General features: G+C 38.3%; 3 long non-coding RNA genes across 3 annotated transcripts; all 3 read right to left on the bottom strand.

Annotated features, from left to right (window-relative positions):
- Positions 1 to 6,044: 6,044 nt before the first annotated feature.
- On the bottom strand, positions 6,045 to 6,606 carry LOC145039108 (uncharacterized). Its single transcript, XR_013679733.1, has 3 exons — positions 6,577 to 6,606; positions 6,442 to 6,484; positions 6,045 to 6,159 (listed from the first exon to the last, which is right to left on the bottom strand). It is a non-coding gene; the product is annotated as an uncharacterized LOC145039108 (long non-coding RNA).
- Positions 6,607 to 7,445: 839 nt separating this feature from the next.
- Positions 7,446 to 7,796, bottom strand: LOC145039106 (uncharacterized). Its single transcript, XR_013679732.1, has 3 exons — positions 7,731 to 7,796; positions 7,525 to 7,571; positions 7,446 to 7,482 (listed from the first exon to the last, which is right to left on the bottom strand). It is a non-coding gene; the product is annotated as an uncharacterized LOC145039106 (long non-coding RNA).
- A 1,152-nt stretch (positions 7,797 to 8,948) lies between these two features.
- LOC145039105 (uncharacterized) lies at positions 8,949 to 9,578 on the bottom strand. Its single transcript, XR_013679731.1, has 3 exons — positions 9,497 to 9,578; positions 9,319 to 9,380; positions 8,949 to 9,061 (listed from the first exon to the last, which is right to left on the bottom strand). It is a non-coding gene; the product is annotated as an uncharacterized LOC145039105 (long non-coding RNA).
- Positions 9,579 to 14,522: the final 4,944 nt, after the last annotated feature.

Raw genomic sequence — 14,522 nt, 5'->3', positions numbered from 1 at the left:
TAGCAATGTTAATTATAGAAAACAAAAGGTTTCAATTGGGAAAAAGTTGTTTTGCTATAATTAAGGGAGAGGAACTTATACTTCATCTCAAATCTATAAGCTTAGATCGTGAGGTTTTAATCATTTAGTCAAGGATATATATGAGTTTCATGTTAGAATGGCTCAACATAAGGAAATTCTGTATATGGTTCCATTATTTGCGTTCTAAAATTCGATTATGATTACGGCATCCCTTTTTTATTATCTGAATTATGAGAACTTGGCAAATAGAAATGGAAATGTTATAGCAAAAGACTGGTTTAGTCTTTATGTGAGACATCATGAATCGTGTCCCATATGCTTCGGATATAGGATCGATTACATGTGCTATAGTTATCCGTTCTAAAAGTTTCCAAATGTCTGTGGCATTAAGAAGGGAAAAGGTTTAGAACTGGATATGACTAAAAGGATTAAACAATTGTCGAGGACAATCTAAGGTTTACCAAAGATTGGTTGCTCAAGGACAGTTGGAAGTATAGTGATAATTCTGGAAGGACCATATTGACATAATCTGTAAGGAGGCAACTCTTGTTCAAAGTGATAGTCAAAATGGAATCTGGAAATGTTTCAGAGTTAGAATTTTCAATATGTTTAAGATTAGGAAACTTAATGCAAGAAGGATGTTTCCAAGGGGTTGATCTCCTTTGGAATGCTCTGCAATGATTGTTGCCAAGTCTTTCTGACTTTGTGCATAATCATTACAAGAGGATCAATGCATATAAGTTTAGAATCTTACAGATTTCAGTAAATGGCATGAATTTGGAATTCTTGCATTTGCAGTAAGGATTTGGGAGTGTGAAAGCAGAATCATTGAAGTTATGTTCAATTGATCTAGTTCACAAAGTAAAGATCATAGACAAACATAGTATGCATACTTGGTGTATGGCTTGACTAGTGTTTAGAAAAACATAGTGTACATGCTTGGAGCATGGGACAACTATTGTTTTAAATTCAAGAATAAAGTTGATAGCTGAAACAGTATACAATGAATAATGTGTAATCATATGGTGATAAATAAAAGGTGTTTTATTTATATTCATAAGTTCTGAGACCATATTGGATTCAATTATTCTTGTGTTTCATTTTGCATGTTTTGACTTCCCGAATAAACTAGGTTATTCTTCCGGAATGACTAAGTTATTCAAACCATCCACAGTCGGTCAGATGTTGGAAGTAGATATGAATTAAGACTGTCATGGGTTGGCTTGTAGAGGTCTAAGATGTTGGACAAAGGGCTACAACACTCATGAGTGCTCATAAGTTCTGAGTATTGGATTCAACCCGCGCTCATTGGAATCACTTCATGGATTTTATCACGAGTGATCATGAGACGATAATATCTTATATTCTTCAAACCTAGAGATATGAGTTGTTACTATGAGTTGGTTGTACATTGATTGCACGAAACTGCATTTGGTAACTTGGTGCTATAAAACGTGTCTTTGTGTATGATTCAACAAGTAGTAGAATAAGCCATATGAGTCAAAGTTTATCCATTCCTTTTACCTTCGGGATAAAAGCGATATCTGTGGGCCCCTCGATGATTTGATGATGACAAATGGAAGTGCTCGGCCGGGCCAAAACTGATTTGATTTGTTCAATTAGTCAGTGGTCATAAATCGGAAATCGGGAAACAACAAATGGGCAGAGAGAATGATTATAATCCATGTCTCAGTCCATATGATATCTAGAATGGAGGAATATATGATCCCTTATCTAATGGACAAGTCATTGACAAGATCAGAGTTCATCTACAAGGTCAGAGTTCGACAGAAGCTTTTGAGAGCTACGATTGCCAGTTGGTTCTTGAAGTCATACGCAATAATAGTTTTAGACTTATCCAAGTGGGAGACTATTGGATTAATGTCTAAGTCCATAACTATAATTGGTAAGACTTGACCCGACCCGGCATGGTCCATTTGGGTTGCATACCATCATGCACTTGGATAGACTAAATGAGAGAAATAAGACACTTACGGTTATTAATATATTATAAGTTCTAATATATTAATAATAAGAATAATAAGATTATTTAATTAGTATTGATCAAGAATTAATCTAGGATTAATTAAGTGATCAAAAGAAGACTAATTAAATATATGGGTTGATTGTGTAAATCATCCATACTTGTATAGTGGGCTAATGCTCCATGGATTATCTAGTTGGGCCAAAACCCATATGATACTCCATGGATGCTCCATGGTGTATTTGAACCCATGGATCCAAGGAAATGGAAAGTCATGACAATTAGAGTTTACCCTAATTGTAACACTATATATAGATATTATTCTTGACCAAAATCGGCCACTAGTGAGAGTAAGAAAGGGCTAGCCGATTTTCATGAAGTGTAGAACTCTCTCAAGTTATTCTAAGTGTTTTGATGATTGTGAACCATTTGAGGTGTCACACTTGGGGCACTAGGCACTCAAGCTTCATGAAGACAAGCACCATCAAAGAGGTATGTATTCTATCTTGTTATATTGATAGTTTTGTATGCTAGATTAGGATAATACCTTGGATGTTCATATTTGCATGTATAATAGAGAAAACATAGATCCAAGGTATTTAGGGTTGCATGTACACTTAGGAGTGTTAGAATGCTCATAACCCAACAGTTTTCGCCCTCATGATTTGCTGACATGACCTCTATGAAGACCGATGTACCATTTACACGGACCACAAGAGTTTGAGGTACCTCATGGATCAACCAAATCTGAACATGAGGCAACATAGGTCACTAGATGTGGTGAAGGATTATGATTGTGAGATCCTCTACCACCTAGGGAAAGCCAACATTGTGACTGATGTGCTTAGCCACAAGGTGGCCCTAATTAGAGACATTTTCTTAAGGATGACGGTAGTGACTCCACTGTTGGAGTGGATCCGAGAGGAGCAAGTTGAGGGCATGAAAGAGGACCGCCGGAACTGTAAGCGAATCGTAGGCTGGGTGGCCTCGTTTGACTATGATAGTCAGGGGCTGATGACCCTGCATGGGAGGGTCTAGGTTCTATACTGCTGAGGAGTACGATAGATTTTTTTGGATGAGGAACACAAACCCAGGTTTTCTATTCATCCTGGGGCGACGAAGATGTACAAAGATCTCTGTCTTGGTTATTGGTGGCCCTACATGAAGCGGGATGTAGGCTAGTACGTTGCAAGATGCCTGACCTGCAGGAAGGTCAAGGCCGAGCACCAGAGGCCTCATGGCAAGACACAACCATTGGACATCCTTATGTGGAAATTGGAAGATATTACTATGGATTTCATCACACAGCTTCCCAGGACCGCACAGGGAGTAGATTCGATTTGGGTCATCGTGATCGGTTGACCAAGAGTGCCCATTTCATCCTGATCCAGGAGAGTATTTTGGCCAAGAAGATGGCGGACATCTACATCAGGGAGGTAGTATCTCGTCACTTCTAGATTCTGGTAGAAGTGTCACGACGAGTTGGGTACTCGTCTACACTTTAGCACCACTTTTCACCCGCAGATGGATGGTTTGAGCGAGCGGACCATCCAGACTTTGGAGGATATGCTGTGGGCATGTGTTTTAGAGTTTGGTGGAAATTGGGATACATACATTCCATTGGCAGAGTTTTACTACAATAATAGCTACCACGAGATGCTATACAGGAGGATGTGCAGACCCCTATATGTTGGGGTGAGGTTGGATAGAGGGTTGTGGGGAGTACCGAAGTGGTACTTAAGACGATGAAGAGGATCCAAAAGGTCTGAAGCAAGCTTCAGATTACTTAGATTCAGCAAAAAAGTTATGCCGACAAGAGTCACTCGGACCTGGATTTCCAGGTCGGGGATGTGGTCCTCCTGAAGGTGTTACCTTGGAAAGGTGTCATCTGATTCAGAAAGTAGGGCATGTTGCACCCCAGGTACATTGGACCTTTCAGTGTTGCAGCCTGGGTGGGCAAGGAGGGGTATAGGTTGGACTGCCATCCAAGCCTAGCTAGATTCACAGTACCTTTCACGTCTCCTAGCTGTGGAAGAGCTTAGTAGATGACTCTGCAGTGGTGCCTCTAGAGGATATTCAATTTGATGACATCCTAAACTACAGAGAGCGACCAGTAGCTATCCTCAAAAGGAAGTCGAAGGATCTGAGGAACAAGAGGGTCGAGCCGGTGAATGTACAATGGCAGCAACGCAAGGGCTCAGAATGGACTTGGCAGCTAGAGGACGATATGAGGGAGAACTACCCCGAGCTTTTTTCGGATGTAGCAGCCGACTTCGAGGATGAAGTCTAAAATAAATGGGGGAGAATTGTAATGCTCGGTTCCCGATACATATTTTTAATATGAATTTTTTCATTTTTATACTAGGACTCGTCGAGTTGGAGGCCCCAAACTCGTCGAGTAGGAGTGAATCTTGGACGCGGGAGGAAGAGTCTACTCGATGAGTCGGAAGCTCCGACTAGACGAATAGAGCTATCGGAATCATACCCTAATTTTTAGGGTTTTCACCCTATTTAAACACCTTATATGGCCTCCACTCCAGCCTCCATCACCTTCAAACCCTATTCACGACACCCTAATCGGCTTGTGAGTGTTCGTAAGTTATTTTATGCCATTTTGGTGACTTAAAGCTTGGAGAAGGAAGGAAAGACTTGGAGATTCACACTACTAGAAAAACAGCCTTTTACAACGCTCATTGCGCGTCATAAAAGGCTCCGACGACGCGCAAATGCGCGTCAAGGAAGGCCCTGTCATAAAGAGAGACGACGCGCTTTTGCGCGTCCTCTATAGACGGCGCGCATTTACGACGCTCATTTACGACGCGCAATTACGACGCGCGTTTACGACATGCAATGTGTATCAAGGAAGGCCCTGTCATAAAGAAAGACGACACGCATTCGCGCGTCGTAACCTTACGACGTGTGTGTTAATGACACGCAATGCGTATCAAGGAAGCCCCTGTCAAGAACGGCTATTTCATAAATGAAGATGACACACATTTTTGCGTATCGTAATTTTAAATGTTAAAAAAAAATATTATTTATAGATTTACTAATTTTCAAATTAAATTTTCATTTAATGTCTCATAACAAAAAATAAAATACTATATACAAAAAATACAATCCATTGCATAAAATTTAATATCATACAAATAATCGATCCTTAGAAAGATAAAACAAATCAATAGAAGTTGTTTTCTCCCTATACATGATTATTACATACTAAATAACAAACTTTATTTCATATTCATACATATGATTACATTATTCATTAAGAAAAACATATACCTACAGCTAGACTTGGAAGATCCATGTCAGTGTCTTTTGAATCAGAAGGATAACGATTTTGGAAATTGTAGAAGGATTGTGAAGGAAGTGGTGACAGAATTCCTCTAGGGTTTACAGAAATCTGCAAGGAGGACTATGGAGGAAAGAAGGAATAAAAAGAAACATGAAAACATAAAGATCATCAACTAGATAATAGAAGTCAGACCTTTGACCACTTCTTTAATGATACCATATAACAGATCCAAGTTCCATTAAGTTTCAAAACTGCATGAAAACATTATATAGGAGATTAACACATAACACTTAACAGTGTCTCCTGTTAATTAAAATATGACATGTAAAATGTGGTTTACATGCAGTTGAGAATAAATAGGTCGTTTTCTAGTGACTTGAGAATATGTCAGTGGTAAAAAAAGTAGTTGAGGATTACCTTCCTCAGAAAAGTGTAGTGTAGGGCTACATTGATAATCTCATGACAATGTATAGCATTATACTTACAAATTTTTACTAACCAGGACATTATATATATATATATATATATATATATATATATATATATATATATATATATATATATATATATATATGTTGCTGTATAACCAACCTTATTCATTGCTGCCATTGCCTTGGTAGCATCTTTCATCCCAACAGCCACAGAAGAGTGTGCAACTAATGCCTGGGAGAAGTTAAAACCATAGAAAGTCAATCATGTGGTATAATTTATTTATGACAAAAAAGATACAAGTTGCCATTTGAAAATTTACCTGTGTATGTGTTGTTATGCCCCTCATTTGAGCCCGACTACTTTGTAGGTTGGCTATTTGTTGTCTAAGCCTCACCAATTGGCGTGCCAAAATCTTTGTTGATGCCTGCATAAACCAAATGTTAATGCACAAAAATTTCATCTTCTTATAATCAACAAAATTTCATCTTAATATTCTTATGCGTTGGTGTTAGTTCATATGGGCTCAAAAACAACCTGATTGGTATCGATTCACATGCAACGTATATAACTTCATTAATCAACTCTAATTAATCAACAAATATATAACAACCCATTGTTTCACAAGCAGATAGCCTCCGAACCTGCACGTGAAAAATTACCAAAATGCCCCTGAGAGATTTATAGTAAACAAAATTATAAAACTTACCAACGCTTTATCCGACATCATTTTTCGCATCGAGTATGCCAGCCTGTAATTATGAGCAACATGATTTATATTTTACTAATCAGAAACTCATTTAAAAGAACTAGATTAATAATTATAAGAAAATGTTCAACTTACGTTAATGTGACAACTAATGGAAGTCCTTCTAGAACCGCAACAACAACAATCATGACCTAAAGATTCATCAAATTAGAAGAATGGTAAAAAAGGAAACTTAATAAAAATACATGAAGTAAATACTAGTTGCTAAATACATTCTTCAATAGTGAAAATTTTGATTGCTCCATCAACAGCATCCCCAAGACTAGTTTTCCCAGCAATAAATACCACTTGATCCTTATCGTCCTTTTTGTGTCCGGTAAAAAACCTAACAAACAAAATTTACCATTTTAAAAGCAAGAATGAGAGGTGAAATGACAATTATACCCATGCAAATTTGAATTAATTACCTTATGAGAAGGATGACAAGAACAGATACAGCCACCACACCTGGGGAGACGTTTACATCTGAATTCATTCTCCCCCCCCCCCTCTCTGTAACACCCTCACCACCACATCTGGGGAGACGTTTATATCAACCTTCTTGTACAATCTTGCATAAGCTTCCCACCACTTTCTTTGAGAAGAAGATCTTATGTCCGCAACTGCTTCAGAAGCAGCGAGTACGAAGCTCGCAGCCACAAGCAGATCCCTTCCATCATCATCCACTATGAATTGCAGCAGGTGTCATCAAACCATGTCAAGCATTAATTAAAAAAAGAAACATGATTTTAAATACCTGACAATTACTGCAGCAAACAAATGGCTTCCTTCAACTCTAAGGACCAGATCTCCTGGTTTTTGAGACCTCTATTTGTGAAACACATCATCTTCAACTGGACTTTTATCTTCCATGTCATTCGAGAGATATGAGGATGATGTAATCTCCGAACCAATTACATTGCTCTTCGCAGACAACTTATTACCAGCTTCTTTGTAAAGCTAATGGGCAGCAACTCCATGCTCAACATATTCATGCATGCTCTATTAAAAAAAAATTGTTATATATATATATATATTGTATACCTGCGTTCTTATTTAGACTTCCAAGGGTGAGTTTTCTGGACCATGCACTGCAGTATGCAGAGACCGTATAAAAAGAGAGTCAGAATTTGTGGGCATTGACAAAAATAAGAGATAAGAAGGAAACAGAATGCATTACTCACACAAATATGAAAAGGTATACCTAATATCAGCAGCATACAAAAAAGTATAGTGAGATAGATATTTACCTGATATCCGCCTGACTTTGGATTGACAATGTAATCGTCAAACTCGCCATCAATTGGTGTCCAAAGCCTGCAGAAGATGAACCAAACAACTTTTATTTATATTACACATCTGTCACTTATTAAGAATTTTTTTTTCTTCTTGTCTGGGCATAATAAGTTTTAGCATGTAGTTATCCATTTTATGCTACTTATATAAAGTATAAACTTGTGTATGATATTTAGAAGACTGTAGCAACACTCGACAGTTTGTCCATTTAAAGTTCCACTTTTATCTCCAACAATTACTCTCAGTGCACGTGCATCATATACTTTATCAATGCTCACATCTTTACGATTCATCTGAGAGAAATATTAGCATAATCATCTACATAACTGAATCATGTATTCTTTCTAAGATTATTTATGGAGATCACTTATACCTACCTTACTATAGATGCTGTAAAAACTTTTAAGGCGGCTAGATAAGGTTACCTCCATTCCAGGAACATAGCTGCACAGGTAAGAATGACAAGCACACCAGAGTCAAGGCAGGGTAAACAAGACTGAAGGCTGAAGATCTATCTCACATGATCTTACGAGGTTGATATAAACAACTCGCGTTCTAGTTCTTCCTCACAAACGACCAGAGATGCTAGGGCAATCCCAACATCCCTCACGACCTTTGGTTTTGTTTGGACCTCTGAGCATGACCCTGGATCTTGAATATATTTAATACGTTTTCTTCGATCAAGCAGGAGATCAAATGGAATAACAGCCTGCAAAAGATCCTGTGGGTTGAAAAAAGGAGTCACCAATTCATATCCTAATTAAATATATCTAATGGAAAGTCAAACACCTAGTAGTGTATATATATATAAGGGGAAGAAATGAGGGGGGAATTACCTTCATGCTGACTACGACATCTTCTGTTGATGCTTCATACTCAGGATTTGAGCTACTTTTGGCTGATAGTCTTCTCAGGTTGCCTACCCTGCTACTGCTGTTGCTGGGTGTCCACAAGGAGGCCAGGTCAGATCGCATTTGCTGGAAGATCTGAGGCTGCACACACTACAAGTATTAGTTGGAATCTTATTTTAGCACATGCAACATATGATTCGATCATTAGTTGCGTAGAATGAACAATTGAGATAAATATCATGCATTAGAACACATTCATGATTCATCACTATATTAGCTTTATAGTGTAGAAACCACTGACCTGAAGAACAGCAAAACAAAGGTCTTCAAGTTCAGCTTTTAAAGCCCAATGGCCCAATCTGGAAGCAAGAGAGCACCAAATGACCAAAGTATCCTGTGCTACAGCTTTAGCCTTGCCCGAAGGTAGAGCATAACTGAAAGCAAGAGAGTGTAAACTGTAAGTTAAAGCATTGCAGTGAGTGAATAACTTATTGAATAGAGTGTTAAACCTCCCTTGACAAAAAGAAAGAATGAATTTTCTCTACTTTCCAAGACCTTTACCAACCAATGAACAAGAGAAGTAACAGTGAAATTAAAATCACTCGAGTTTGAAATGGAATTATCAGAAATATTTTTCTTGTCGGGATCATGCAATGCAAAGATTCATGGTAGATATGGAAACAAGTCATACATGGTTCTCATGTTGTGTAGACGGTCTGCAAGCTTGATTAGCACCACACGTGGATCATCAACCTGTGCAATTTGATTAACTTCATTGATTGAACCTTTGGATTTAAGTACAAATTTATGGATGTTGCAAATACAAAGAGTCTAAAATCAACAAAATGTAGTCAATACATTATACTTACAAAAACACTTCGTTGTTTCTGCATATATGTTTGCTAATTTGCTATTATTTCAAAGTGGGATACAGATGAAGCATCTTTTGGAGCTGCTCCTGCTGGGAAATGTATATGGATGTCCCGCCCTTCAAGCATATTCCCTTCTCCTTCTCCACAACCCAGATTAAGCTTTGCTTCCCTTGCTCTTACCTAATAACAAAATTAAGTAAATAAACAAACACACACTTATATAGATAGCAATTGAAGAGGAGATACCCAAGTCAATGCAAAAGAAACAGTGTAACAGATTGCCCAAAAACAACAAAAACCACATTGCTTACCAATTTTAAAAAATAATGTGTATAGAAATAGAAAACAGGAGATATTGAAGGAGCTCGTGCTGCATTTCAGCTTTGTGATACTTCTGAATCTTATTCATCTTTCATTGAAACCCTAATAAAAGAGGCTAATATGTTACAGCCTCAGTTATCAAACTTGATAGATAAATTTCAACTTGCTGAAATTTGTTCAGAGCTTAAATACTTCACAATGGAGGACAAGAAAAAAAAATGGATTATAATATTCACGTATATATAATTAGAAGATATATAGAAAATTCGAATAAGCATCAATCGAACCTGTAGTTGCTGTCGGGACAATAGGAGAAGAGGGAGAAGGTGAAATTGAGATCACTTAGTCTTTTACGAAGAAGGACTAGCGCTTCCTCAGCTATTCCCCGACCCATTGGGCTCATCCGTACACTTTCCTCTCCGAGTCTCCGGTAGACTTCAACTATGAATCCGGTGTGAGAATACAGGGTTCTTGATTCCTAGGGTTATAAGAACTCGTAGAACCAAAATCCCCTATTTCCCAAAATACATCTTCTCACATACCAAGGCGCTTTCCCTTGATCGTTTCTGAGCGTCAAAAACGGGGCGAGCATGTATTTGGGCTTTCTGCAAAAGATTGAAACAAAGGAATTTGAGGTTAGGTGAGCATGAGATCGTCAATGAGCAGAAGTGAGCAAGGGATTGCCGGAAGGTGAGGCCAGGTCGTCGGATCGATGCTATAGAGCACTGAGTGAGCGAGTGTTTTGAGTCTTAAAAAAAGCCCTAGAATTAATATCAATATCGGTTCATGTGATTTTGTTATTCGACCCTTTTATGTTCGCCATCTCCCTCTTCCTTCTGCTCTGTTAGATGAAGAAAGGTGAAGTGAGATAGCAGTCGATGGTTTGCAGGGAAGATGGTTTGAGGTGTAATGGCACGATCTGGTGCTTCTAGATATATTGATGGTGGTTGTTGTTACGGTAGAGATATCAACAGTATCGTTCTCTGAAGCGGCGGCCATGAAGACGAAGGCCCTAGGGCTTTTTCTTGCTAGTTGGAAGAGGCGGGGGGTTTAATTTTTGGGATTCAATAGGTGGGTGAAATCCCGCCTTAAAAACGCGTGTTTCATTAAAATTATAAAGCAACACATTTAGAGGACGCACATTTTATGAAAGGCACCCTCCGCATTTCTTTTTTTTTTCTTTTCTAACACTAATTTTAGGGCACGCATAAATGCGTGTCTACTATCCTTCAAATTTTACAAAATTGACATTATTTTTTAGGGCACATACAAATGCGCGTCCTTTATCAGCGAGTGTCATTGTTTGCGCGTCATTAAAGGGCTATTTTCTAGTAGTGTCAAGAGGAAGGAAGTAGATCCTGAGCTTGGGTTGTATTTTCCAGATTCTTTGAGGTATAAAGCTTATAACTTGGCTTCCCATCACTTAGATCTTCTTTAGAGCTTGCATATTGTTATTTTTGGGCCATTTCTAATTCAATTTCGGGATTTGAGTTCATATTAGTGTAATGGCTTCAGATATGGAATCATTTGAGCTCAGAAAGCTTAAAATTGCCACATTTATTGAGCTATGGCCCTATCCCATGCATTAGAATTCCTTTGTAGCTTGGTTTTGGTGTTCTAGCTTCATAACACCCATGCATGCACGTAAAGTTTGTAACTTTACGCGTTATATCGACCCTAGGAGGTCATATCTATGCTTTGGCTGTAATAGACTGAAATCGAATGGATGGACTTGGACTTTGGGGGACTCGACGAGTCGTTTATAGGACTCAGCGAGTCGGGTCATGGTTCCCCAACCTTTTCTGTTTCTGAGCAATCTGGTTGAGTCTAGAAGAGGAGTTAGCAAGAGGGATGTGATTATGGAATCGAAGGTCAAAGAACTCGATGAGTTCAAGGAAGAACTTGGTGAGTCAAGGGCTAAACATCTCAATTATGAAGTAGGACTCTATGAGTTCAAGGATGAACTCGACAAGTCATGAACAAAAGCTCCTGATTTTGTATGAAGGAGAACTTGATGACTTCTCGAAAGACTCGATGGGTAGGATTGGAGTTCTAGTATTGTGAGGATTATGGAACTCGACGAGGTGGTGGACCAACTCAGTGAGCTGAGTCAACCAAATGTTGACTTTGACCAAAAGTTGACTTTGATCAGGGTGTTGACCTTGACTTTTACCGAGTTGACCCTTGAAAGGGTTAGGAGTATGAAAAAGTAATTAAGGAAGATTGTTATGTGTAGGAGCTTGAGAGGAATTGAGCCCAACACCGAGGACAGTTCAGACACTACACAATATTGAGGTGAGTTACCTTCAAGTAGACGTGGGTCGAAGGCACCAATGCCAACCCACTAGTAGTTGATTATAGTTAAGATAATTGTCTGTGTGATAATTGTCTTGTATGCCACTATTTGTTATGATTTATGTGTTAGTATGCTATGAAATTATGTGATATTAGTATGAGGGGTTGATAGACCCCAATATCGGCTATAAGGACCGACAGGGTAGGTCGGGCACCCAGATATGTCTGATAGTATGTTATGCTATGATATTATGTGATAGTGGTTGGAGGGGTGGATAGACCCCATTATCGGTTGTGAGGACCGCCAGGGTAGGTTGGGAATCCAAGATATTCCTGGCAGTATGTTTATGCTATGTTATTATATGATAATAGTAGGGGTGAAATAGTCCCCGTAGCTGGTTGAGATAAACCGGAGTGTAGGTCGGGCACCGCAAAATTGCCAAACAAGGTAGGTTGGCACCCTAGAATTTCTAGAAAGGGTAGGTAGGCACCATAGAATTGCGAGACATGGTAGGTTGACACCCAAAAATTGCCAGACAGGGTAGGTTGACACCCTAGAATTGCCTGATCGTACATTGATTATGTGGTATGTGGTATTATGGAGGAACTCTATAAACTATGTACTTAGAGTTTTTGGTTTTGTTTTTCAGGTACCTTTTCAGTGAAGGGGAAGGGCCTGGCATGGTAGCAATTCCTCACACACACATGATTTCTACATTATGAAATTCTTGGGATTGTACTCGGACATTGTTACTATTTCATGATATGGTTTTGAGACATAAGGCTATGGTTTTATGAAATGAAGTGACTTGATGACTTTTCAATATAATTTTTTTTTATAAATCGTTATATAAAAATAAAATTTTTGGTATTGAAAATCAGGTTGTTACATCTTCGCTTTTGGGATTGATTAGAGAGGAACAGACAGAGGGAGTTTGTAAACAGAACTACAAACAAGAAAGGATTAGGGCGGAGATCAATATGGTTTTCATGGATAGTCGAGGTTTATTGACCCGGTGTGTTCTGGTTTCGGTACCTGTTTCCACAGGGATCAGACAGATAGTGCTGGAGGATGCTCATAAGTCTCGCTTTTTTATGCGCCAAGAGCCACCCAGATGTATCTAATGGGTTTTATACAAACAATCCTATGTGTGCATACAACCCTAGATTTGGATCTATGTTTTCACTATTAGATACACAACATTATGAACACAAGAAGAACCTTAGCACGCACCTAGGTATTTTGAAATCTATATAGTAGAAGGAATTACATACCTCTTGTTGTTATATTGATAATAACAACACTAGTCTTCAATCTCCTTGTCTTGGGAAGCAAGTACCACAAGTGTAGTACCTCTAATGGCTCACAAACAACACAAGCAAATGGAGAGGCAAGAGAGAGAGAGAGGTAGGGGGAGAGGCAAAAATCGGCTCTAAGTCTTCTTGGGATCAAGTGGCCGATTTTCTAAGGCCTAACAGGTCTTTATATAGGGTAGAGATTAGGGTTTCAGTCCTTATCCTTATCTGGTTACTTGCCCACCAAGCAGCCCATAAGATAAGCCTTGAATCCTTATCATGGACGAATTCTAAGGCCTTATCACCTTGAATTCGTCCACCCCATCCTTGGGGCATCCAATGCCCTAATTTGCAACTATCACATAATTACAATTCAGCCCCTCTAGTTCAATTAATTACATTTGATCATAGAATTAATTCTTAATTAGTTATTGACCAATATTAATTAAACAAATATGATCTCTCCGTTAATATATTATTCTTATAATATATTAATAAATCATAATAACCTGTTTCTCTATTATTTCTCCAGTCAAGTTGCTTTAGTGAATGCAACCCAAAAGGCCATGCACAACCGGGTCAAGTACTTACTAAATATGGTTAGAGACTTACACACTAATCAAACAGTCTCCTACTTGGATAACTCTAGTAACCACAAATGCAAGTATAACTCGATTAGCAATCATATCTCTCAAAGATGCTATCAAACTCTAATCTTATCAGCAACCTATCCTTTAGATAAGGGATCATACAGTCCTCTGTTCAAGATATTCTGCGGATAATCTCATGGAACATAGTCATACTTATTTTCCAACAACTTGTTTCACAATATCAGATTCATTTTACTTAGAACTTAATTGAACACATCAATTCATTCCTGACTGGGCCCGACACATAAGTCAAATAAAATCATCAACGGGCCCTGATATCGCTTTTACCCTCTTAGGATAAAAGAAATAGATAAACTTCGACTTATATGCATTTACTACCCACTAATCAAATTATACACAACAATGTGATTTATGACATCAAGTTACTGATGCAGATTTGCATTATCAATGCACAATCAATTAGAAACCAATAAACCATATATCTTGGTTTTAAGACCATA

Source organism: Lactuca saligna, chromosome 4, assembly GCF_052625555.1.
Source record: "Lactuca saligna cultivar CGN05327 chromosome 4, ASM5262555v1, whole genome shotgun sequence".
Lineage (NCBI taxonomy): Eukaryota > Viridiplantae > Streptophyta > Magnoliopsida > Asterales > Asteraceae > Lactuca > Lactuca saligna.
Note: the sequence above shows the minus strand (reverse complement) of the source record. Positions and strands in the feature narration are given on the sequence as shown.